This window comes from Corvus kubaryi, unplaced genomic scaffold (genome assembly GCF_017639235.1).
Source record: "Corvus kubaryi isolate FWS band 111438036 unplaced genomic scaffold, C.kubaryi_AGA036_p1.0 split1-37355, whole genome shotgun sequence".
Lineage (NCBI taxonomy): Eukaryota > Metazoa > Chordata > Aves > Passeriformes > Corvidae > Corvus > Corvus kubaryi.
The window spans coordinates 3,570,710-3,596,647 of NW_024582078.1; the positions used below are offsets into that span (position 1 = coordinate 3,570,710).

At 54.3% G+C, this 25,938-nt stretch overlaps 1 protein-coding gene and 1 long non-coding RNA gene across 5 annotated transcripts in view; one reads left to right on the plus strand and one right to left on the minus strand.

The window, feature by feature from the left end:
- The window catches only part of PLXNA2 (plexin A2), a 139,181-nt gene that overhangs the window by 92,758 nt on the left and 20,485 nt on the right, over positions 1-25,938 (minus strand). The gene's annotated exons all lie outside the window — the stretch shown is intronic.
- LOC121657692 lies at positions 8,978-25,332 on the plus strand. Of its 2 annotated transcripts, XR_006013689.1 has the most exons (4): positions 8,979-9,138; positions 9,476-9,683; positions 13,785-13,952; positions 21,852-25,332. It is a non-coding gene; the product is annotated as an uncharacterized LOC121657692 (long non-coding RNA). The 2 variants fall into 2 exon arrangements; XR_006013688.1 differs by lacking the exon at positions 21,852-25,332 and having other exon boundaries at positions 8,978-9,138; positions 13,785-14,167.

Here is a 25,938-nt window from a genome sequence, read left to right on the forward strand (position 1 = left end):
CACTGGGGTGAACCAGGCTGGGAGCAGAGCCTCCTGGCTGGATGGCAGCACATCAAGATGGATTTCAGCAGCAGCAGCAGGGATCTGGCACAGTTTGGTGCTCTGCCATCATTCCCTCTGCATGGAAACCGCGCTTCCAGCCAAAATCCAACCTGGTCCCTCAAAGCCTCCCGGAGGAGCCGCACAGAGCCCATCCCACAGCTCCTGGGGACCGTGTTCCCGAAGGCAGTGCTAGAATTCCGTGTGTCCCTGAAGCTGCAGGCACGTCCCAAATGGTGTTTCCAGCCCCCAGGCAGGCGCTGTGCTCCCCCCTTCCCTCTCTGGCCAGGGACAGGGACCCTCTGGCTGCTGCATTCCAGACAGGAGATCCCATTTGCACACTGGGGCTGTCAGTGGATGGAATTTTTCTGTCTCCCAGGAATTACTGCAGCTTTCAGGCAGCTTCGGGGCCATTCTTCCTGCCCACACCCCCAGTATCGAATGCCACTGACACGTGAGTCTGTGCTGGCTGCTGTGTGGTGTCTTTGCCTTAAATCCAGCACAAATTCCTCTCTCCATCTCCCATGCCTGCCCAAAGCCAGGCATCCTAAGGCTCCATGGGGAGCTGTGAGGTGGTGAAACGAGCTGGAGGCAGCTCTGTAGGGGCTGGATGCCCTTTATTCTCTTTTCCCCATTTCACATCCATCAGTGTACAAGTGGGAGAGCAGCCCCAGACTGGTCAGACTGGGAGCTGGGACTGAGGCACCCACTGGGGATGTGCAGCAGCATCCCAGAGATGTCTGCTGCCGGCTCTCAGGGGACAAAGCTGCAGCAAAGCCACAGCCCAGGGACCTGGGTGTGTTCTCAGCCTCTGTTTTGCCAGGGGATGGTGGAAGTGACTCCAGCCAGACCCAGGAATCTCGGGAGTCTCGGCTCACGTTAATGAGCACTGGCAGGAGATTTGCAGCCAGCCAGGGAGAGGTGTCAGGGGTGCTGAAAGGGGCAGAGAGAGGTGTTGGGAGGAAAGGGAGCTGCTCGCATTCACCTCCAGGCAGCTTTGAAGTGGCCTGAGGGACACCATCGGGGCCTGAGGCTCCCGTTTTCCACCCCCTGCCCCCAGAAGCTGGAGTTCTAACGAGGGCAGTTGTTTGAATTGCTCGCACTAAAAACAGACCAGGTATCAAATGTTCCTAAAGCTTTTAAAATAAGAGCTATAAACTGAGCCAAGGCTCAGAACTGATATGGAAAGTTACCTTCCAGGACAGATTTTCCCAGCGAGGGAGTGCTGGCACAGCAGCCTCTGTGCACGAGGCCACTGCTCAATGCCAGGGGAGCTGAGCTCCCTCTTGCCTTTCTCTTCCCATTGCTCCAGAACCAACACAGCCCCCCCTCCACATCCACACATCTGCAGAGTGCAATCTGCTAATGATCCCAGGCCTCGTGTTTTCTCACTGTCATGATTTATGGGTTGTGTCATGGTTTGCACTCAGCTGTGAAGAAATCTCGCCCTGACCTAAAACCACGAGACTCCAATTTTCCTGGTGCTGGAGGCCTCTGGCCTGGCCATTCCAACCCACCAGGTATTTCCCTGTCTCTTGCTGCAGTTTGTGCTTCCAGAGCCTGGCTGGGAGCTGGGTCCTGCTCTGAGCATCTGGAGTGCTGTGGTTTGTGCCTCCACCAAAGGGCTGAGGCAGCCGCCAAAGCCCCTGCTCCCGAGAGGCTCCGTGCCTTGAAAATTCATTCTAAAGCAGCTTCAAACCCTCCCGTTTTCATTATTAATATGACTCCTTTCATCAGAGTCCACTCATCTTTTTGCTTTCTATTTCTGTCTCTACCCTTTCATTGTTTCCCCGCTGCTTCCATGGGAATGGCACCGAAAGCCCGGCCCGGCGGCGGCGGCAGCGCCCGCTCCCTTCCAGCAGCACGAATTCATTCCATCAAAGCTTCCTCCTCGAATCAAGGGTTTGTTGTGGGGTTGTTTTTTTCGCCCCTTCGTTTTAATTCCATCTGTATTTAATCCCAGACAAACACAAACAACAATCTCAGCTCCCCAAGGCCATCGCTTTCTAAACCAGTTACAGCCAACTCCAATTAGCAGGCAGGCAACATGAGCAGCTCCGTACACTCCTGGATCTTTGGGAACGAGCCAGCCCAGAAGGTCCTTTTCCCCAGACTGCCCCTTCTTTCCTTCTGAAGGACTTGCACCATCATTAGAGTCACAGGCTCTGCAAGATGAAACACCCTCCCCTTTGCTTCTGCCACCGCGGGGATGATGTTCCGCGGCCTCATTAATGCTGTTTGTGGCTCTGTGCTCCTGCACCTGAGTCTACCTGCAGGCTTTGATTTATAAGAGGATCCCAAAGGCTCCACAAGTGCTGAAGAGGGACTTTATTGGTCACTTTAGCTTCCCTCTTAGCCTGCACTTGAAACAGCTCCTTAACAGCCTCTCCAAGCCAGGCTGAGGAGAGGCAGCAATGCCAGGCACAGACCTGTCCCTTCTCAGGCCACGAGAGGATCTCTCAGAGGTACCCTGGGGAAACCTCTCCCCTTCTCAGGCCATGACAGCATCTCTTGGAATTACCCTCAGAGGAACTCACCACATTCATGACGAGCAGCTCATGGAGTTATTTGGTTGAACCTGACTGTGAGTTTTTTCCCCAATATCCACTCTCTCCCTAGCAAGGGGCACTGTGGCAGTGGAGGGTGTGCCCTGACCACCCCAGGACTGTAAAGGATGGTCAGGCAACATCCATCTGGAGACGCCGCCGGGTTTCTCCATTTTTCCCACCGGCTGGCAGGGAATGTCCGGAGCCAGATCCGGCACTGCTGGGCTTCAGCTCAGCGTGCTGCCAGCAGCTGTCAAAGGGACAGACGAGGATGGGAGAGAAAATCACTTGCATTGCTGCAAACCCCTTCTCCAGCCACGTTTCCCCAGCTCAGTGTCCAGGCTCTCTCTGCACCGACAATCCTGAGATTTCCCTGCTCCTCTCCTGTCAACGCTCATGCCTCCCTGGCAGCCAGGAAAAGGATTTTCCCCATTCATGCCTTTCCCTACCATGCAGGGATATCAGGAAGAGCAGTGTCTGCAGGCAGACAGATTTATCCACCTGCCCTACCTGGCAAAACTGATTGGGTTTGACAGACGTGCCGGCGCATTAACGACCAGTTTAGCATGGAAACGAGCGGAGCAGCGCTCTCACAGATGTTAGGAGGAGAAGTTTATCTAAAGCATATTTTATGGCTGTGCAGAATGTATTAGATCAGCACCCTCAAGAAAAATCACTACAGGTTCCTTCCCCAACAAATCCACAAACATCTTTAAAATCAAATAGAACAAAACCTCCCCCGAACAAAGCGCGACACGTTTTACAAACCAAATGCTTTGCCGCTGAGGTGACTTCAGCTCTTGGGTGAAGACTAAAGAGATCACCAGGAAGGAGAAAGGGGCAAAAAGTCCCCAGTCCAACCCCACACAACCCATCCCTGCTGATCAAGCATTCCCAGGACCTTCCTTCCCCCTCCGAGCAAGCGATCTAAGTCCCGCTATTTTAGAGAGTTCTCAAGACAGAGCAGCATTAATGGGCTCCACTGTCTGCAAAGTGCTCGTGCTTAGATACCCGCAAAGCTGAGCAAGAGAGGCACCAGGCTAAAAAATGTTCCCTCTCAAGCAAAACAGACTCGCACTTGGATTGCACAGAAATTAAAGCAACAAAAGGTCTCTGAAGCCAATTGCCATCTAACCGAGAAACAGGCTCGTCACTTTGTACACCCGTCTGGCAAGGACATACTTCCCATTTCAGCAAGTGCGAGAATGGGTGGACAGCGAGGGAAATGTGAAAACAGCAAAGAAAGGAGAAGAATGCAAACCTGCGGGACAACACTGCTGCCCTGTTATGGATACTGTACTCTATTCATGTGAAAATCCATACGGCTGCTACTGTTGCATGCACTCCTCCTTACACAGCATGAAATTAAAATTCCTCCTCAGTCTCACACTGCCAGCACTACAGAGCAGCTCTAGAGCAGGCGAGCAGACAATTTATCCTTTGGCTTCCTCAGGCGGGCTTGTGCTGGGATTGGAAGCCAGTGGGGTGAGGGAGACGAGTCTATTGCCCACGGTGACAAATTCTGCTTCCCAAACAAATCCCAGAGAAATATTGCTGGCCTGGAGTGTGGCTGTTGGTGCTCCTTTCCCAGCGCAGCTTCACATGTGTAATTCCCCCCAGGCCCCCCTGCCACTTCCCTTCTTATCTCCCCAGAACAAACTCAATGTGCAGGCTAATTTCAAGGAGTGTTTCACCCAGAGTCCAGCCAAATGTCAGTGGATCTGCTGGAAATGCAAATTGAGACAATCATGCAAAAGAGGAGGGCTTATGGATTGTGCGGGAGGGCAAGGGAAGGCAAATAAAAGCTGACAGGGAGAGGGAGTGGGGAACAAATCTCCCGTCTCGAGTTGTTGATCATTTGCACAAACGCCCGGTGAGCAGCAAAGACACATTCCCGAAAATGCCCAAATCCCATCGATTATCATTGCTGAATTGCCTGCGTGCCTCCAAACCCCACCTATCTCCATGCTCCTAAACCAGCATTTCACTCCCACCATTCCCACCCACTCCACGGGGTGTAAATGACAGGGAAGAGATGAAGAAGGGATCTGGAGCAGAACTGGGGAGCCTGGGAGGTTTTTTTGTGGTTTCCCAAGTTCCAAAGAGCCATTGAGTTGTCAAAAGCAATTGCAGCTCGCACAGAAAGTGTTTTAATTTGTGCTTTTGAGAAAGTCGGGATAACTGTGAGATCATCTGGGGACAAAGTGGGGGGAAGATGCTGCAGACGGGAACTTGATTAGCTCAAGCCCGGCCACACGAATTTTTCAGATACAAACGAATTTGTTCAAAGGTTCGCTCATTATGTATGCAAAGGAACAGCAAGCAGGACAGGATCTATACTATGTGCCGTAACATGATACGGAATTAATCCCCTCAGGTTACAAAATTCCTCACAAATTGCGAGGGGGACGGTATCTGCTGTGTTATATTTTATCACACTTTCTGTCAAAACATCCCCGGCAGGGAGCCTTTTTGGAGATGCAATCAGCACCGAAGCCTTGTTTGGAGAGGAAGATTTGAGCTAAACAGCAGCAAACTCCAATATGTTCCTTGGGAGAGCTTTGGAGAGAAACCCCTCAGAGCAGGGTTAGTGGGATCTGGCCTTCTTAAATCACCTCATTTTATGGCTTTGCCCAGCCCCATACGGAGCAGAGAGGCTCTCAAGTTCTATTAACAGCACTGCTAATCCAGGCTGGCTGCTTCAGCCTGCCCTGAGTCCCCCAGGGACCATAAAACACTCCACAAAAGCAGCCCACGAGAAGTTTGCCACCTCCCAGGTGAGGCGGGGCAATGTGAACGTTTCATGCCCCGACTCACAACCCCCAAATCGTCCTCACCCCGTGGAGCAGATCAAAGTGAGCGAGGGCTGAGCCGCCAGTGGCACTTGGGGTGGGGACACCGGGCTCCTCCAGCGCTGGCCTCTCTGAGTGCTCACGCTTGGCTGGGCCCCGCACTTTTGTGAGGCGCTCCGGTGTTTTTGGCAGCCACTGAACTGGAAGGAAAAGGGTCTGATTATCTCCTCCAGCACCTCAGTGGTGACCCAGACCACTGACCCCTTTCCTGTCACTCTACATTTGCTCTGGATGTTTTACACAGCGAGGGGGCAAAGCCTTCCCAATTGATCCAGGCTGCATCCAAAGGCTCCGTGGTTGCCACGTGATTTCGGCTCCGTCTCTTGCTCGGCGGCTCTTGATCTGCCTGTCCACCTTAGAGGAGAGATCTGGGGAGCAATGCTGGGGTCAGGAGCTCCAGCACAGGTTGGGCAGTTCTCATTCACACAAAAGCTTCTCCGTGTCCAGTGTCTGCTTAAAAGCCAGATAATGCAGCCCCCATTTACGCCAAGGTCATCTTTGCCACACATCTCAGAACCCGGAATGGTTTGGGTTGGAAGGGACCCTAAAGCTCATGTCATTCCAAACCCCCTGCCATGGTGGGGGACCATTCCACTATCCCAGGTTACCCAGAGCCCCATCCAGCCTGGCCTTGGACACTTGCAGGGATGGGGAGCCCGGATGTTGACACGCCCCAAGAGTAAAACAAGTGCACTGGGTTTGTGTTCCCTGGACACTGAAAATAGCCCTGAAACCACTCCCTGCTCTTATGTGACACCAACCCTGACTCACAGCTTGGCCTGCAGCTGCAGGGTAAAGCTCTCTGCAGCATCCAGCAGGCATCCAAATCCCCCAAAGTTTCTCAGTCCTGCCTGATGCGAGCAGAGGTTTGCCAGCCCTTCCACGCCGAGCTGCGCTCAGCTCCAGCTGAGCCTGGCGTGAGCAGATTGTATGAAAGATGAAGAATAGCCATCTGGATTCCTGCAGTGGAGACAGCCAGGAAAGTTTCTGGGGAAGGCAGCACTCTGTGGGAATGTGCAGAACCATCCCAGCAGCAGCAGCTGCGGTGCCAGAGGAGCGCAGGGGGCTGCACAAGGCTCTGGATTGGGATACAAAGCCTGTGCCCAGGAGCCACTGGCTCCAGGCCAGCCCAGACTGGGAGATGCTGCTGCTCTGACAGAGGTTTGGCAGGTGGTGAGCGTTTGGGGTGGGTTCACGTTAAAGACCTTTGGCCAGGAGTCAAGGACACAGGGCTTGTCAGGGATGGGGAGGGGACCATGACAGCCTTTCCCCTGAAACAGGAGAGAAACTGTGGGCTGTGACCTCCTAACCCAGCTCCAGGAATCTTTGTACAGCCTCGGGCATGTCCCTGTGTCCTCCTGTCCAGCTGTGAAATGGACTTAAAGTTTACTCTCATTTCCCTCCCAGTACCTGCTCTCGGGGGCTGTGGGCAGGGAACACCAGCACCGTGGTGGAGGATTTGCTCTGTGTTGCTGAAGAATCAATAAATAATGCCCAGGGCCCTGCTGATATCCCAGCAAAAAGCTTGAGCAGAAAGAGGCAAAAGGAGGCGAGAAAGAGGAGCTCGCACAGGCGCCCCTTCTGCTCCAGTGAAACTGCAGCTCCTCGTGCTGAATGCATTTTGAAAGGAAAGTGGGACTGGCCAGGCCCTGATGTCTCTTCCAAGAAGTTGTGGAGCAGTTGGGAGGTGCAGGGAGAAACCTGCAGCGTCAAAGCCAGGAAGGGCAATCCCATAAAAGCCAACTGAGCAGGAAACACGGCAGAGCTGGAGAGCGGCTCCCGGTGATCCCCCAGGTGCTGCTCCAGCAGGACAGGGACACGGGGGTGGCACAGGATGCAGGGATTGGGACCCACCTGCAGCTTCCCACGCTGCTGGCACAGACAGGATCCAGCCCCTCTTTAATAAATTCATCAAAGTATTTTTAAATTAACTGCGGCGCCCTCGGTGTCACCCCGCTGGCACCCCCGGGAGCGGCTGGAGCAGGCCTGGCTGCTGGGATATAATTAAATATCAACACATGTATCCTGTGCTCCGTGCAGCGCCTGTGTTTGCTCGTGTTAATTGGGATGTGAGGGGAAGTGTCTCACAGCAGAACCCTACGTGCTTCCACGCTGATTTCCCTTCAAGATTTAGACAGCCAAACCCGTCTGTGCCTGCTCCACCCTCCTCTCCCATTCCTTCTCCCAGGAAAAGATGCCACCTGGCCTCCCATTCCACCACCTCCTGCTCAACCAGCTCCCCTGTGATGGAGCACCACCACATCCTGGGAGCGTCCCTGGGTCACAGAGCCCCTTCTCCCACCCTGACCCTCTCCTGCTCCCAGCCCTTTCCCGGGAGCAGCCCCGGCTCTGAGCGTGCACAGCCACACGTCCTTGCCATGATAGGTGCAATTTGGAGCAATTTCCCTGCCAGCCTCGCTGCAATCTCGTGTAATCTCCCCCCAAAGGGAATCAGAGATCCCACGGTGCCGTAAAGAATGCAAATCACATCCCCCCACGGTTCTGAATAACGCAGAGGGGAGGTGGGTGTCTGCCTGCTCCTCTTTGGGGCTCCTCCACGTTAGCTCAGGCACACAAAGAGCTTCAGCAGTGGCTGGGCAAGGGAAATCATGGTTTGGACCACTCCAGCTGGCAGCTTCCTGCAGGTCCCGTGGTTAAAGGTGCTGGGGACCTGTCCAAAGGTGCCCTGTGGGGTTTTGTATTCAAACGGTGTCACCAGAGCTGGGCTGGTGACTCTGTGAGCTCACACAGCCCTCAGCAGAGCAGGTCTGGGCTCAGGGAGAGTGCCCAAAGATTAGGAATACAGAGCGAAGTCTCTGCATCTCACCTGGTGATGCCTCCCTGCTCCCACCACCATCAGCAGCAACATCAACTTCCCTGTTCCACATCCCATTAATCTGCTTCATCTGGAGCAGCCAACCTAAGGGACCTCTCGTGGGGGTGGAGGTACAGGAGGTAAAACCTGTTCTGCTTCCCTCCCGGCACCGCCGAACGCCGGCTAAACTCCAGCACAGCGAGTCCGTGCATTAGAAATACCTGCTCCTCGCAGCCCAAACCACAGCTATTTAACAGTCCAGTTGGCAATTCCAGCCGAGCATTACAGCTCCAACGCTCCCAGGCCCTTCATTTAAGGTGGAGTTGAAATTCCTGGCTCTGGCAGCTGCCCCTGGCTGCTCCAGTTCTCACCCCAGACCCTCACATCTGTCAGTGGACGTGGAGCTGAACCTAGCCCGGATTTTAATGTTTCAAACCTCGTCTCTACCCAGCAGCTCAAAGTCCCCAGCACTGAGCAGCACCACCAGGAAAAGCAAGAAATGGAAAATCCAAACGCAGGGAGGCCCAGAAATAAGGAGGGAGGGACCAATGAAATGTTTTTACTTTGTTATCCTAACGGGGTGTGAATTGGGAGAAAGTTCCCAGAGGGCACAGAAAACTTCTGCCAGCTCCATTTTCCTTTCTGAAGCCGCAGTCAGGCTGCCAGAGCCCTCCAGATTAGTCAGGGATTTGCTCATTCTGGGATTTTGCTGTAATCCAAACCACAATTCCCTGATAAGCTGTTACCACATTTGTGAACCGACTTGTCCCAGATGCTCGGGCTGCTGGAAGAGCCCACAAACCAGTTCCTCCTGGGAATGGTGGCCAATTCCCAGTGCTGCCAATCTCCCTTTCATGGGCAAAGCCAGCAGGAGCAGCAGAGCCAGGTAAGAACACGACAGCCCCAGGGTGTCTGTCACGTCCCAGAGCACTTTTGCAATATTTATCTGCCTGGCACACGGGACCACACGTGCCTGCACTGCCAGGGACACACACGGGAGCAGATGCAGGCGGGGCGATGGGGGAAGGCTGATTTGGGAGAGCAATCCTCCAAAAAACACAGGAGCTGCAGAGCCAGCAAGTTCTGCTTTTCTAAAAATCACTTCTTATAGCTGGAGAAAAACTCCTTCAAAGTTTTGGCACCCGATCCCCTTTAAAAACCTCCTTCACCACAGCAGCGCTCAGCCAAAAAGCCACATTTTTTGGGAAATTCGTTCCCAACAGGCATTTCCAGCTGCTCCCAGGGCTCCGGAGAGCAGCGTGGGGCAGTCCCTGTGAGCACAGACCCTGAGCCTTGACCCTGCACTGCCACAGAGCAGAGGAACCAAGAGCACGGATGTGGTGAGCACATGGCACCAGAAGAGCCTCCTGGGCACTGACATTCAGCTCTACCTGCAGAGACCTGAGCTGGATTAATATTGAGTCAAAACAGGTAAAAATCAGTGGGAGGGATTATTTTCCAGCACTGGTGGGAAATGGACTTTGTTATTTAGACAGGAGCAAGGGAAAACAGGTCCCTCTCCTCTCCCCAGGGCACTGCAGCAGTTTGGAGCTCACCTGGGCCTGGTGGGACATGGCAGTGACCAACCCGTGCTGTCCCACACCAGCAGGAAAATTATCCCCAGCACATGGGGGCTGCCAAATCCCCCCCTCATCTCTCCCCTCCCACCTCTCCCTGCAGTCAGCCCTTGCTCAGCACCTCTTTTCTTTCCCTTCCAAGAACATGAGCCTCAGGAAGACACAAACCTCACTTTAAACAAAGGCTGACATGTCTTGAAACAATTACTGCCCATCTTGGGGGAGGAGGAGGGCTGGCAAAAGATTATTTTGGGAGATTAGGTCTAGAGTGACTGACAAACCGATATGCAACAGCGTTTGTTTTTAATCTGAAACAGGTTTGGGATAGAATTGAGGAAAAAAATCTGCAGCCACCCACCGCCAAGAGCTGCTCGGAGGCAGGGAAGCTGCAGCCAGCAATACTAATGTGCTTCTCACTTCCCCGCCACCCTCTGCCTCCAAGGGGACACGTCCCTGTCCCCAGCACTGACCTGGGAATGTGCCCTCCCTCCTTCCCTGGGGCAGGGACAGACCCACGGACCCACAGGCGAAGTTGTGCCGCGCCTGGGGCATCACCCATGGACCCCCAGAGCCCCCCAGGTCACAGGGTCAGGCTTGAGCCTTGCAGTGGGACTGGTGGAAGGTGATTTTTGCACTGGGCCACTCCATTAAAGTCAAAACATTTTTGGCTGTCATTGGGTTTCCAGTATTTGCTGGGTGTTTTATTCCTGTCCAAGCCAGGGGCTGTGGGAAGGGTCAGAGGCTGCATCCCACAGCTCCCAGTCCACTGGGACAACCCCAACCCAAGGATTTCCTGAGCTCCAGCCCCAGGCAGTGCCCGAATCACGCCAATAAAAACACCCCCAGATGAGCAGGCACACACCAGCTGCGGGGGGAGCTCGGTGAGGGCGGGGGGAATTAAATTAATCCCTTCATTATCAACCTGACCCCTGGAAACATCTGCAGGAATGGCTGTGGAGGTTCACACGGAGCACTGAAGCACCAGCTCAGCTACCACAGCATCTGCCAGCGCAGCTGGGCTGGGCTCTAATCCCCCCTGCCCCAGCTGGGACCGGGGGCTGCCAGGGCCACCAGGGCCACCAGGGCCACCAGGGCCACCAGCCAGCCCGGGCTGTGGCACCCTGGCAGTGCCTCGGGGCAGAGAGCTGGGGAGAACCAGGCTGGGGGGAAAGACACGGCGAGGCAAAGCCAGGCAGCCCCGGGACAGCTTTTACAGCAGGGGCACCTCAGAAATGTCTTCCTTTACATCCTGAGCACAAACCAGCCCAGTGCCTGCAGCAGCAGCACCTGTGCCTTTCCTGGGGCCCGGGGTATTTTTTCTTGCCCATTTCTTGCCCTTTTTTAGGAAGAAATTCAATGTTTTTTCTCTCACTGCCCCTGGCACCTGTGTTGTCAACAGCTCAGTGTGTATCAGTGCATTACTCTGTGCTGCTGAGTGAGGGTTTATGGAGAGATTTAAATATTAGGGGAGCTTTGGATACGCAGAGATGGGAAGGGGAAAGGAGGTGAGGATGAGCCCCTGGGGGATTTTTGGGAGGAAAGGTCAGCCATCGATGTAACTGCAGTGGGAAGCCCAGCTCCTGCCTGTGGTTCAGTGCCCAGGGTCTGAGAGCCACACTTGTTGCAAAATTCACAGCCAGGACCAGAGACAGCTCAGCAAAGACCCCCAAATGTGGATCCCACAGCGAGGGGACGATCCAACCTCTGCCCACGCTCCAAACCTGCCCAAACCTTCCCCCCAAAGCTGCCAACTCCATTCAGAGACACAGCCCCAGGTGCTGCTCTAAGCTGAACGTGGCTCAGAACTGAGAGCAGCTGCCTTCGTTCATCTTTTAGCAGATTTCTAATACAGATTTTAAGAAGTTTGAAAAAAATGCCCCAAATCCACCCCAAAGACACCTGAAGGCAGTGCCCATGCACAGGATCCTCGGTGATTTCCTGCTCGGAGCAGCCGGGCCACCAACAGGGCTGGGCGCCGCCGGTGTCACCTGTGGTGGGGCGGGGGACAGGCAGAATTCCGGGGCCAGATGCCACATGGCAGGATAAAACCCGGCTCCCAGTGTGGAGGGATTTCTGTTCCTGCAATCCAATCCCCTCCGCTGAGCCGCTGCCAAGCGCCCTCCTGGCCCCGCTGCCACGGAGCGCCTGCTGCCAGCAAAGCCTTTGGACAAGTTTGGGAGGGGGGGGAAACAATGGAAAATAAGGAAGAAAAACTCCTCTCCTTCTTGAGATTAATATCTCAAATTTAACTTGTTTTGAAGAATAACAACCAGGGAGCCACAGGCAGAGAGCACCGGCCCCCAGCTCGTTTCCAGCCCGGTCCTGGTGGTCCTGGATGGGATGGAAGTGGCACCACACCTGGGAAGGGGGGATTAGCACAGGGGGCTGCTCCCTGCTATTCCCATTCCCAGCACAGACAGGCAGCTGAAAGCAGATTTATCTGCTGGATAATAAAGGCAAAAGATTCTCAAAAGGAACAAGTTTCAAGCCAAATTGCCAGGCTGCTGCACTTGTTTCTTTAATCCCTCTCAAAACTGTCAGAATTAGAAGGGGGGGAAGGGGGAGGATGGTGGGAAGGGGGAGGATGGGGGGCATCTTCACCCAAAAAGCAGCAGAGCAGCCGTGGCTGGAGCTCCTGTGGCAGCCAAGAGCTGCAGAGGTGCCTCTGAGGCACAAAGAGGAGATTAAGGCTGAAAGGCTGCAGCCAGGCAAGGAGGCTGCTGGAGAGGATGGGAAGAGCGCAGGGGAAACATTCCTGGATGCCTGACAAGGAGATGCAGAGACCATCTGGGTGAGGGGAGGGAGGGCAGGGTGCCAGGGACAGCCATGGGAAGGATCAGCCCGGCCAGGGGAAGGCACCTCCTCCCTGCTGCCTGTGCAGAACCCACTCCCAGCTCCTCTTCCTCCTCGGAAGGGAGAGAACGACAAGCTGGAGCTCTGAGAGGGGCACAGACACATCAGTGCTGTGTGGAGGGTTTGTCCATCCAGCCAGAGAACGGCCTGTGCTGGAAGGGACCTCAAATCTCATCTCATTCCACAGGCAGGGACACCTCCCACTGTCCCAGGCTGCTCCAAGCCCCGTCCAACCTGGCTTTGGACAATTCCAGGGATCCAGGGGCAGCCACAGCTGCTCTGGGCACCCTGTGCCAGGGCCTCCCCACTCTCCCAGGGCAGGATTTTTCCCAATATCCCATCCAAGCCTCCTCTCTTTCAGGTTGAAGCCATCACTCTCCTACCCTGGAAGCAGCAGCAGAGCACAGAGCATCCCCTCTGTGCTGTCACACTGTGACCCCCAGGAACTCACCCCAGCCCAGCCCTCTTGGCTTCCTCATCCTCACAGGAACGGGGCAAGGCTTTCCCTGCCCTGGAACAACCGGGGATGCTGTGATAGGAAGGTGCAGCGATCAGGAATGGTCTGATAATAGTCACTGCCCCAGGCCATCGGAGGCAGGGGCGGCAGCAGGTTTTTGGGATTGGGATGCTGCCCTTGTTGGGAACAGGACCAGGAGCCGGTGCCTCGTTTGTCACAGGGCCCTGAGCAGCCGTCAGACGTTAATGACTTCTGGCATCTGCTGCCCTGGGTCAGACTCAAGCCAGTGACCCAAAAGGGACAGGTTTGGCTCTCCCCAGCAGCAGCCCCTGGGAGCCATCCCGCTCTGCCTCTGGACAAAGGAGCTCGGGAAGGGGAGGCACAGAGGTGCTGGGCTCCCCTATCAACATTCACTGCAGCCACCGGCGGCTCTCCCCGGGAGGAATCAAAGCCTCATTGATATGTGAATTATGAATGAAACCTTAAGCTTTTAAACTTTTAACCTGAGCATTTCTAAGAAAGTCTTAATTTAGCCAGAGACACGGCAGGAAAGAACAGCGGTTCAGGGGAAGCTACTGGATTTTCTGGGCTTTTAAAACACACCCTGGTTTCAGATGAATGTTTCCTTTGCTGTGCCATTCCCAGGGGCAAAAGGAAATCCTGATCCACGCTGGCCAAAGCTGAGGACTGAAATCGGTGCTGCCCTGAGCCCGGGGATGAGGCTGATTGACACCGACACCATCTCTGCTCCGGTCCCAGCTCCTCCCTCCGCCAGGTTTCCGATTTCAAGGCACGCTCTGGGATGCTTTGGTGGTGAGCAAACCCCTGAACATCACCCCGAACATGTTTGTGAATTTATCTCGGCCCACGGCACTGAGAGCTGGGGCCAGGAGAAAGCTCTGGGAAGCGGCAAAGAGGAATTCGGGGGATTCGGCGGACAGGGGTCAGGTCACCTCACACCAAAGCGAGCCAGGGTGGGTCAGGCTGCTGAAAGCAGCCCTCATTAGAAGAATAAACTGTGTAATGAAGAGGTTGGAGGTGCTTTGCCCAGGGCTGGGGAGGGGCTGTTAAACCTTTAACCATCAATACAAATCCTCCCCGGCTTCCCCTCCGCTGGAGCTCACCCAAACCTCGCCTGGCTGACCAGGGCTCAAGGAGGTTTGGTTTATTTTCCAGACAGCCTCGGGCACGTTCTGCCATCAGAGCTGGCACAGAGCTGGGACTGAGCAGAGCCAGGAGCAAAGTGGGCCAGGGAATCCAGTCTGCTGCCCTGCAAGGGAGCATTCCCCAGGACAAGGGTGCTGGGAATTCCCTGAGGAGAAAACCCAAACAGTGCAAACCCCAAACCCGGCCCAGGAAGAACACACAGGGGGCACGGGAAGCACAGGGCAGGGCAGGTCACAGAATCCCAGAATGGTTTGGGCTGGAAGGGACCTTAAAGCTCATCCCATCCCACCCCTGCCATGGCAGGGACACCTCCCACTGTCCCAGGCTGCTCCAAGCCCCGGGCGTTGGACACTGCCAGGGATCCAGGGGCAGCCACAGATTCTAAAACCACTGTCTGAAATCACCACATTTGGGTCCTCCAGTTCCCAGAGGTCCAACACCTGAGGGAAGGACTCGTTACAGGTTGGGGTGGAGCAGGGCTGAGCACAAAAATCTGCTAAGGAAGGATGGAGAGGAGGAGACGTGGTCCAGGGCGGAACCAGGGCTTGCCCACCACTTCTCCTGCTGGGTGGAAGAAGATGCTGCTGCTGGGGGGGAGGAACCAGGCAGAACTGGGGCAGAAGAGGCAATGCCACCCTTGGGAATGCAGGGATTACACATCATGAGCCAGCAGAGCTCCTCGTTTTCAAAGGAGGGAAGAGGAAAAAAAAGCTTAAAAAAAAATAAAAATCAAACAACCACAAATTATAAATAAAAGAGATGAAAGTTAAGAGTGAAACGAAACAGAGCCCCAGGTGGCCCCTGCCTGGGGCACTCCTGCTAATTTTAGTTTCTCAGCTCTTCCCGGAGCTGTCTGGTTCCATGACTGCACAGTTTTAGAGCACCTACTGCACCTCCCAAAAACATTCCATGCTGAGATGGTCCAGCCTGGCTGTGAGTGGGAAAGGGGAAGGCGAGGAAGGGGCCTGTGGGACCCATCCCTGCTGTGACAAACCCAGTGGGTCCCTGAGCTGGTGTGGGGTGGCCGGAGCTGGCTGCTGGCCAGGCCACTGTGAGCCCAGCCCAACACCTCCCCAAACCACGGGGATTTGGGGCCATCCCAGTGCGGCTGCGCCCACCCCAGCACCCCTTCCAGCCCTGCAGCCCCCTCCTGCTCACCCCTCTGCTGGGATTCCCTCCCACAAACCCCCCACTCTCTGCAGAGGCTGAACGAAGCACCCACAGCCCCTTCCCCACCCCACTGCTGCTCCCCCTGCCCAAACCCCGCTGGCTCTGCGGGTGTGGGGAAGGGGCTCGGCCGGGCAGAGCTGTTTGGCAGCCCCCACGTTTATTCCACAGAGAGAAACGGCAGCAGCCTCCCTCACAGAAGCATCCTATCCAGCAGAATGGATTTAAATACCTAATGAAGGAATAAATCTGGGAGCGAGAGACATTTACTGCGTCCTCACTCACACAGAGCCTTTGTGGTGGCAGGGGGAGCCCGGCACCTGCTCCGGGCCCGCGGCCGCTCCCAGGGTAATGGATAAGGCAGCATCCCATTAAATGAGCCCCTACCTGTCAGGGGGATATTGAGCACTCCCAGCCTCCACATCCATTCCCAAGGACTCGGCAGTGCCACGACAAGATGCAGAACTCTATCGACAGGGACCTTCCCCGGGGGCTCGGGGAGCCAGCAGCGCGCTGCGGGGACAGAGATGGATTGGGCCACTTTGCCTCCGCATGACACAGCAGGGATTTTTCTATTCTGCTTTAAATCCCCCCCAGGCAGCGTGTCAGAGGGGAGAAGTCATGAACCCAGCCCGGGCACACCAGGGCTGGCGGGCTGTGCTGAAGCAGGGGCTCAGGGGATGGGGACGAAGATCCCAAGAGGACAATCGAGTCCTGCCTGTGTCCCCAGGCCCTGGAAAGGTGCTGCCTTCAGCTGGGTCCTCTGCCATGCTCCTGCAGGTGGAAAAGCTCAGTTTGCCTTTGTTGTGGTACAGGGATGAGAACCCCCCACTGCTGCACTGAGCGGGGAAGGAGCAGCCCAAAGCCAGGCAGGAATGAGCTGGGGAGGGAGGGAGGGAGGACTGTGCACAGCAGATTGTGTTTGTCTGGGCTCACAGGCAGAAATGCCACAGCCCAGGGAGGCTGAGCTGTGCCCACAGCCCCAGACACGGAGCAGGAGCTGCCACAAACCCGGGGGTGTGAAGCTGAATGCCACGAGCACCCACACATCCCCATCCCCGTGTTCCCCAGCCTCACCCCACACCCCCGGCACCCCACAGGGGTTTGCCCCTCCCTGCAGGGCAGGGGAAGCACAGGGTGGGGATGGCATTCAGAGCTCAGCCCTGGACGTATTTTACATTTCAGGGAACTGAATGCACGGGCAAATATTCCAGACGGGCACTGAGGGACGGAGCAGCAGCACCTGCTCCACCCCCACAGCCCCCACAGCATTCGACAACATCCGACAACATCCCAGAGCATCCCAGAGCATCCCAGAGCATCCCAGAGCATCCCAGCCATCATTTGGATCGCAGCTTTACCTCCCCCACCTCCCAGCCACAGCCAAACTCACCCTGCCCTTTCCCTGCCCTCCTGCCTCCCCTCCCTCCCCCGCGATACCAAAGGTCGGGTTTGAAATTCGGGGGTCAGGCGGAAGAAATGGAGCGGGGTCAGGGGTGAGGGAAGCACACAGGGAGGAATTTCACCTCTCCAAGCATCTGCTTCCATGAATCAGCAGCCCCAGAGCTCCTGCCAGGTGTGGGGGGAGCTGAGCTGGGCCAGGGCAGTGCAGAGGGGACTTGTGGGGACAGAGCAGGGCGTCCCCCACCCCACAGCCAGAGCAGCTCCTCTCTCCTGAAACTTCTCTCCTTTTTTTTTGGCTTATCCCAAGCTTCTCAAGATGCCAGCAAAAAAAACCAAAACAAACACCTGAAATGCCAACCCCTAAAACAAACCTCCAGCAGAAATGGAGCGAGAGGAAATTAAAGATGTGCTTAACACATCTGGAGTTTCCATTTCCCATCTGCGGAGACGAGCGAGGCAGGCAGAGAAAGGGAAGGTCCTGCAGGTTCCTCTCCAGGTGCCTGTTCAGGGGAGGGAGCTGGGCTCCAGCAGGGAGGGAATAAATCTCCCATCCCACATGGCTTATGTCATCGCCGTGCCCCGAACAGCAGCCTTTGGGGTTTTCCCTGTAATGTACATTATCACTGCACTCTCCATCTGCCAGACATCTCCATTAGCTCTCCCTTCCCAAACTGCTCCCCAACCAGGGCTGGGCACTTTGGGAAAGCCTGGGAGGATTCCTGCCTGCTCGAGGGTTTCACAGCAGCCTCTCTCTGCTGGAAAGGTACAAATAAATCCTGTGCTCGGGAGGGGATGGACACACCCAGCATCCCAATGAACCCACAAGGTGGGTAAAGAGAGCAGAGAGCCAGGGATGAGCTGGAACATCCCCTCTGGAGCACAGGGAGCTGCCCCACGTGGAGGGCCCATCCCCATCCCTGATCCCTGAGCCTGGCAGCCCCAATCCCAGGGAAGGTGGAGATCTCCTTCCACGCAGGAAGTGCAGCTGCAATTGGGAAATGTGCTGCGAGAGCAAAAAAAAAAAAAGCTGTTTTCATGTAAATGTCCCTAATAATAAAAGTGAATGAAGAAAGCAACACATCCAAACAAGAAATATTACATTTGTGCTGGAGAAGCAAAAATGATTCTAAAAAAGAGAGCTTTATCAACAATTTCCAGAAGGCATCGGCTGCTCTTTAATGCTCCTCGAGGAATAACACAGCTCCTGCTGGACCTGGGCTGCCTGGTGCCTCTGATCACAGGGCTCTGCACAAGCCAGGCTCCGTGCAGCACACTTGAAAAACATGAAACTTGTTTGTTTTCTTCAGCAAACACTGAGCTGCTTTTCTCGCCCCAAACCTGGTGCTCGGTGCTGTTTGTCCTGTTCCTGCTGCATTTCCCTGGCAATCCCCACTCTGGGGCTGCTGGAATCAGCCAAATCCCAGCCCCACGCCTGCACCCTGGCACAGCCAAACTCCCCTAAAAATCAAGGGCAAATAATAAAAAACGTGGCCCATGCAATGGGATGTGCTTTGCTCCAAAATATGCAACATTTAAACATTGATCAGTTGATTGCCAATGGTGAAGGTCAGTGTTTATCTTGCTTTCTTTGCACTTTGAATTACAAACTCAGCTGAACTCCCTGTGAAGTCAGGAAGTGCAGTTACCCCTTTTCCAGGTGGGAATGCAGGGGCAGAAAGCAGCCTGTGTGTCTTTGAAACTCCTCAGTCTCCCTTCCACTACACCTGGACCTTCCAGATATTCTAATTATTTATTTCTCAGTAATGAGACCGAGCTCCTGGGGTGAAAGGCTCTGCACAAAGAAATCCCGAGAAGAAAAGCAGAGAGGGTCACAGCCTGCTGCCCTTTGGCTTCAGAGCTCTGCACAACGATTTAGCCCAAACATACTCCAGAACTGCAATTGGCCTGAGAGTCAGAAGAAAGGGGAGGGCTGGAGGAGGAACTCTGGTTTCATTCCAGCTCTGTTATTCACTAATTTCAGCGTGCAAGCCCAGGGTACCCCTTTTCTTGTGCTTGTGGTACGAAGTCTCTGGGAGTGAGGAGCTTGAAGAGCATCAAAGGCAGTGGGAAGGGGAGGCAGGCAGGGGGATGCTCTGTTCTCCTCATCAACCACTGGCTCAGGAGGACTGGCGAGAGCAAGCTCCGCATGAGGCAGCCAAATGCTGACTCGCAGCTCGAGGTGCTGGCAAGAGCGCTCCCGGCCGCTCGGGAGGGTGCAGAGCTCCCAGCGCCGTTTATGTGGCAGACCTTGTTTTACCCCAGCGCCTCTCCCTCACCCTTTTTCCCTTTTCCCTTTGCTCTCAGCAGCTCAAGGGACCGGCTCTTGTTCTTTCCGACTGACGGGGTGTGGGACTGGCGTCCCCTCCCAGTGGCAAATGCAAATCACGCTCTAAGGTGGTGGCAGCGACCAATTTACGGTGCCGCTGCTTTTAATGAGCTGCAGGGGCAGAGGGACCGAGGCAAGACAAACAATTCCCACCCGCAGTCCCCCAGCGCTCTGCGCTGCTGGCTCCCGGCTTTCCAGGATGCTCAGGCTGGTTTGCCTAAGGCCTGCAGGCAGGTTTATGAGATTAAAGCCCGGCACACAATAAATAATGTAGCAGCTAACCACAAAAAAACCCCTTCCCGTGCTGCATAGGAGCGAGGCTGTATGATGCGTACATTCATTCCAATGCACATCACTTTCATGTACACGGGTCTGTTTGATGCAGAGCCGTGTCACCGAGCGAGAGAGAACAGCGGGAGAGGTGCAGGCGCTGGCAGGGGCTGGCAGGACAATTGCTGATGGAGCCTCTTGCTAATTATTGCAGCCTTCCCGTGCTGCTGCCTGTGCTCCCCTTCTGCATCCGTGTCCAAGGAATCACGATCCTAAACCCTCTATTCCTCCACCATCCTCCCCTGCTCCCAGCAGGCTCCCCAGTATGAACTGGGAGTGACTGGGGGCCTCTCCCTCCGCTCAGGAGGAAGCTCCATGGGAGCGACAGCTTTGGGTCACAGCCCGGGCAGAGCTCAGGTTCAGTTCCTTCCACAGCTCCAGGGGATTCTGGTGCAAAATCCCCCGGGGTGCTGCATCCCCGGGAGCTCCTTCCAGCAGGCAGGGGTTTCCCTCCCTCTGTTATTCCCAGCCTGGGCTGCCTGCAGCGAGCTCCCCGAAGGCAAAGGCGGGGTTCTGCCTATCCAAGCGGCTCGGCAGGAATGGGAAGAGGCTCGTGAAAGGCAGGGGGAGGTGCGGAGCCCGTGCTTCGTAACGGGAGCAATGGGCCCGTGCGGATAGAGAGAAACTGCCCCGCGTCCCGTCCCCGCCCGGCTCGGCCGTAAATGCGGGCAGATGCTCCGCTGGGGGATGTGCCGCCCAAAGCCGGCAGCGCTTCACAGCCCGGCTCAGGACATGGATGGAGGGGATGTTAAAGGCGGCACCACCGCACACCCAGGGAAAGCCCCGCAGCCATCCCCACCTCAAACCGCGGCGCTGCTGCTTTCCCCAGGCGTCTCACCCCCTGATTGTCCCCAAATCCCAGCCTTTTCGCAGCAGCAGCAGCAGCTCGGGGGCTGCGGCAGCGCCCAGGGCTCTCCCTGCACATTCCCCCGTCTCTCCCGGCACATTTGTGGTTTCCACATTTGTTTTCTCTGCCTCGAGGAGGCAATTAGAGAAGCAACATAGCCTGGTCTTCTCACAGTATTTCTTGCCACCCAGGGATTTAAGATCTTACAAATGGACCGAAACCTGTGTTATTTTGACCTCTGAGGATTTTAAAAGCCAGCAGAAAAATATGTTTATAGTAAAGAAAGCATGAACTTCTTGACTCGTGAGTAGAAAGGCAGGAGTCTGACACTGCCCTACCCCCAAAGCCAACAACATCCAGAGCACAGCAACTCACTCAGCTTCACGCTCTGAGGAAAGCCGGGACAGGCAGGAAAACCAACAGGAGCTCACAAAAGAGTTTAGAATTTCATGACATTTTTCACCAAGATCATTTCAAGTAGAAACTCATTATTGAACGTGATGAAAACACCGTGAAACGGAGGAGGAATAACTTCTGCCTCACTTGAAGCTCATAAAGGAGATAATACCTCCGAGAGGAGGTGTGGGGATGAATTATCTCCAAAATATGTTCAAGATAAAAAACCTTGTTTGGATGGGGCACTGAGCAACCTGGTCTGGTTGAAGGTGTCCCTGCTCATGGCAGGACTGGATGGCCTTTGAAGGTCCCTTCCAGCCCAAGCCACTCCATGATTCCAGAAGCAGGATGTATTCCATGGATTAGGCTGCTCAGCCCCTCGCAGCCTCCCCCCAAACCCCAGTTTAGAACTGAACCAAATGCAATCGCTGCCCTCCAAAATTTCAAGTTGACTTTTCAAGGTGCCTGAACCTGCGTAAAACCCAGAGTCACCCTCCATCTCCTGAGCCAAGAAATGAGATTAAAGCAGCCTCCGAGCTCACCTGGCTCCATTTCACATCCCCAGCATTTCCTGAACACCTGCCCCTTCGCTCTCCAGCAGCTATAAAATATCTGCCAACTTCTGGCTTTTCCCTGATGTGACTTGCTCTGGCAGGCACCAGATAACAGACCCAGGGCAGGGATGCTGGGAGGAGAGGAGGCCAATTTCATGCCTTAAGAGGTGGCAGGGACATTCCGGAGTGCTCAGACCCAGAGTCTAGAGGGACTTGGCAGCTCTGCCCCATCTCCAGCCCCAAACACACCCCAGTGCTCTCCTCTGGCTTCCACCACTTTTCTTATTCCCTTGAACAAATTCCAATCAGTAAGTGAGATTCCAACTCCTGGCTATGAACAATAACAAATGTGAGGGACTGTGGGGCATTTTGGGGACCCACTTCTGTGGTTTGACAGCACAGATGGAAGCAAAGGGGAATTACTTTCTGAGGCTGGAAAAATCCTTGTTTAGGGAGAAAATGAGTCCCAACCACAGCAGCAGTGCAGTAGTGACCAAATAAACCCTTATTTCACATCCTAGGGCAAAACCCAGACTTTTCTTCCCAGACCTTTCAATTAAACAACTTCTTCAGCCAAACAAGAACCATCTGCCCTCTCACACATCTGCTGGGACGTGGGGATCTGCACTCCGAGGGTGATGGATTGACCATGGAGCCGGCAGAGCCCCTGACCTCCCAGCCTACAGCTAAAACCAGGCAAATCCTTTGGAAGGCGCCTGCAAATGGATATTTTCATCTGTTCAATAACAGCCTGGTGTCCCCTTGGCTTCTCCACACGCTGATGCAACCGAGTTTTTCCCGAAGGGCCGCGGGATGCGCGTGCGGGGGCGATAATGAAGGATAAATCACCAGGATGAGATAACCATCCATAGAATGAAGTCATCTAAGGACAGGTTCGGACATATATATTTCATTGTGAAAGACCTCCTTTATTCCCACTAATGGAACAAATTAAATCAGCCAAGCTGAATAAAACTCTCACGTCCCAAGACGTAACAACGCACTTAAAAGTTCTCCGTTCCTCTGGTGGCACAATCCAATCACTCACCGCTGTCCCCTGGAAAAGGGGAGGCGGGGAGCAAGGACTGAGTTCAGGAATTCAACAGGTGACAGGAGTGTGTTCCCCATCCCAAAGAGAGTCCCAGCACTGTGTATTTCTCCATAGCACTCCTGCAGACAGATCCTGAGTAGTGACCTCACAGCCTGGGATGGATTCCAGGCACGTCCAGTGCAGCTGCCCTGGGGACAGAGGGGCACAGGTGTCCAGGACAGCGTGTGACACCCATTTTTCCAGGAGAATTGGGGGTGATTTCATTTGCACACTTTATCCTTCACCTCAGGGCGTCTGAAATAACCACACCTGAGCCCTTGCCCGCAGCACTGCAACACCTCCACATCTCCAAGCACACAAGTTAAAGCCTTATCACCACTGAGCAACTCGGTGCTGGGTGAAACCCAGGTACAACGTCACTGTTCCCGCTTCTCCCTCGCCTGTACCACCCAGGAGCCTTCCCAGCTCATGGGAAGGCAGACAAGGCTGCAGGAACTGCATTTTTCCTACAGCCAGCATAAACAGCATGATGGAAAAATAATACCTAGATGGCAACTGGCAGACAGAGGAGAGACATTTATTTATTCTTGATCACAAACAATGTCCTGCATTGACAAGCTGAATGAAGGGCACTTCACTGATTTATTAGACCTAATAAGAAACAGACCTCTCGGGATGAAATACAAGATTGATTTTTAGTGGTGAGCCTTGCTGCCATCCCAGGCACTGAGCTCAGGCTGATGAGATGGAACCAGGCGTGCACAGGGACACGGAGCTGACACAGCTCTGCTAGGGCAGGGGAATAAACGGGAGCATTTGCAGGGGGAAGGGGAGATGGAATGGAAACAAGGCAGTAACAGCCCTGCACGCTGAGGGCTCCCCTGCTCTCCCTGCACCCTCCTCTCTCCCACTTAGGCTCTGTGTCCCAAGAGCAGCAAACCACTGGGAAGTTTAAGGTGCAGTTCCTGGGAAACCTCTGGGTCAGACCCTTCCCATGAATCTGCCTTCCAGAGGAGCCCCTCTAAACACAGCAAGTGCAATTTTCACATCAGTCTCAGCATCTCCCAGGCAAACCACATCAGCTGAGTTCCGTGGATGCCGTTTTCCATCAGGAAAAAGACAACTAGCACAGCAGTGCTTAGCTTGAGGCCCTATTAATAGCACTTCTAATTATATGGCTGCAAATTTAATTCATGGCAATGATTAGTGTCAAAATCAAAGGCATCACACATCAATATTGATAGAATTGTATGAAGCCCATAAACAGAACAAGCAAGCTGACACATCTCCCCCCAGCACTTAGTTGCTGTTCACTGTTGCATTAATGTCCCTTCTCATTTTGCTTGATGGAAACGGCTTCACTGGAGGAATCCACGATTCTGAATGGTTTTGTCTCCAACATGATCCCCTTTCCTCCTGTTCCCACAGCCAGGGAGCTGAGGTGCTTTGGAAGGAGAGCAGGAGGCAGAACTTCACCCACGTACCTGTGCTTGAGCCAGAGGGCCCCAGCATCAGCAGCATTTGCTTCTCACCCACTTTGAGACAATTGCTGGGGAGCAGAACCAGCAGGAGCTGGGAATGTGGCAGGAGCAGTGAGGTGAAGAGCTAAAGGCAGGAGGACACCAGTGAGAGAACCCAGTGTTTCCAGTAAGGAATTCTCACTGGGGGAGCACAGGCAAATTTGAAAGGCTTCAGAGACATCTCCCTGACTTTCCTCCAGCTACACAAAAACACCTTCCCTGAAAGCCCAGACAGAGCCAGCAGCTCATTTCCAAAGGAAATCAACAGCTGTGGGCGAGGGAATAGGTGTGACAAAGCTTTCAGACATTAATTGTGTGGGTAGATCTGAGACGGAGGAGGACACGAAGGAGATCTGGTGGAAAAGGCATCTCCACAAATCCCTGGCACTTAGAGAGGTGCTGAACATTTCCACCATCATTTCACAGATGGGGAAGGAGTGATAAGGAAACAGTCCCGAGCACTCACTGGCTTCAAGACGTGTCTGGTTATCTTGAAACAGGCACAAAATCCCGAGACAACCTGTTAACTTCCCCCGGGTCTCACCTCCTCTGCAGCCAGAGCCCCTCAGCTCTGTGCAGAGCTGCTTCCTGTGCCTCACCTGGCCTCTCTCAGGCCATGGAAAAGATAATCCCACGTGTCAATTGAGGGAAGATCTGCTGAAGGTGTAGGACAGAACGGTGAGAGAGAGAACAGCAACATCCTCGGCCCCACACAGGGGAGGACGGGACCACGATTGTTCCAGTTAATTACAGGGGGGATGGATCCCATCAGCTGCAGGCAGCTCTGATGTTAAATAAGGGCAGATGCCATGAAAGCCTGACTGTAGTGAATGTCTGGAATGAATTTACTCCAGGGATGGGCCAATTTTCATCCAACAGATGAAGGATTCCAGGTGAAGGATTCCACAGCCCTCCCTCTGGACAGCGGAGCATGAATAGATTAACTTCGCATCAAAAACTGTTCAGTGTAGACTAGCACCAGGAATTAAACCCTGCTGGAGGGACTGCTGCTTCTGTAATCCTTCATAATTCATGGAACAAGCCCGTAAATACCTCGTGTGCAGGCACAGGCTCTTGGCTTTTGCTGCCTCTGAGCGACGAGCCTCCCCTGTCCCCCCAAACCCCTGCACGCAGCGAGCACCAGGCTGCATCTCCGGGCTGCATCCCCAGCTCCGAGCTCGGCACGTGCATTTGGGCTGTGCCAAGGGCTCCTCTCCCTTCCATTTAGCTAAAAGCACCCCGGCTCTCCCCTGTGCAGGGAAGTGAAGGGCTCTGCTTTACAAGCTCCCTCTCCCCCACGTTCAAAACTGCCCCACTGACACTCGAGAGGCACCAGGGAGGCACCTAATTTACTACTACTCAGCACTTGTAAAGTGCTGAATGAATATTAATGAACTGATGTAATTAAAATGATGCAGACATTCAAGTGTAGTATCTGCCTGTCCTTGTATCTTCCTGGATAGATGAGGAAGAAATTCCCTGCTGCTTAAGGACTCAAAAAATTAACAGCCTGCTGTTGATTACATTTGTTAACTCTTTCCCTGGCATGAAGGAGCAGGGGCTGCATTTAACAGGTTCACCTAAAGCTGTCATTTAGAGCTGAGGTTAATTGGAAGGGTCTGAGCTTGCCAGAGCAGCAGCTCCAAGGCTGGTTCTGCTGGAGCTGGATCAAACCTACTGCTGAGCTGGCTTCCAGCTGCAGCTCCAGCTCTAAAGGCCAACAAAGGCTCTCACACGCCTCTGTTTACACCCCAAGGCCACTTCCAAACTTATTTTAAATACAGAACTCCTCAGAGAGTTCCCTTCCAACTCAGAATATTCTGTGAGTTTGTCACTCAGAAGTGCGGCAGTCCCAGCTGGACTTCAAGAGCCTAGAAGTCATTCAAGGGCAGGTTGGACAGGGCTTGGAGCAACCTGGGCTAGTGGAAGGTGTCCTTGCCCATGTCCCTTCCAACCCAAAACATTCTGTGACTCTCAGCTGAGCCCCACCAAACCCCTCCTCAGTGTTTCTTGTGCAGAGGACAAGGAATGTCCCAG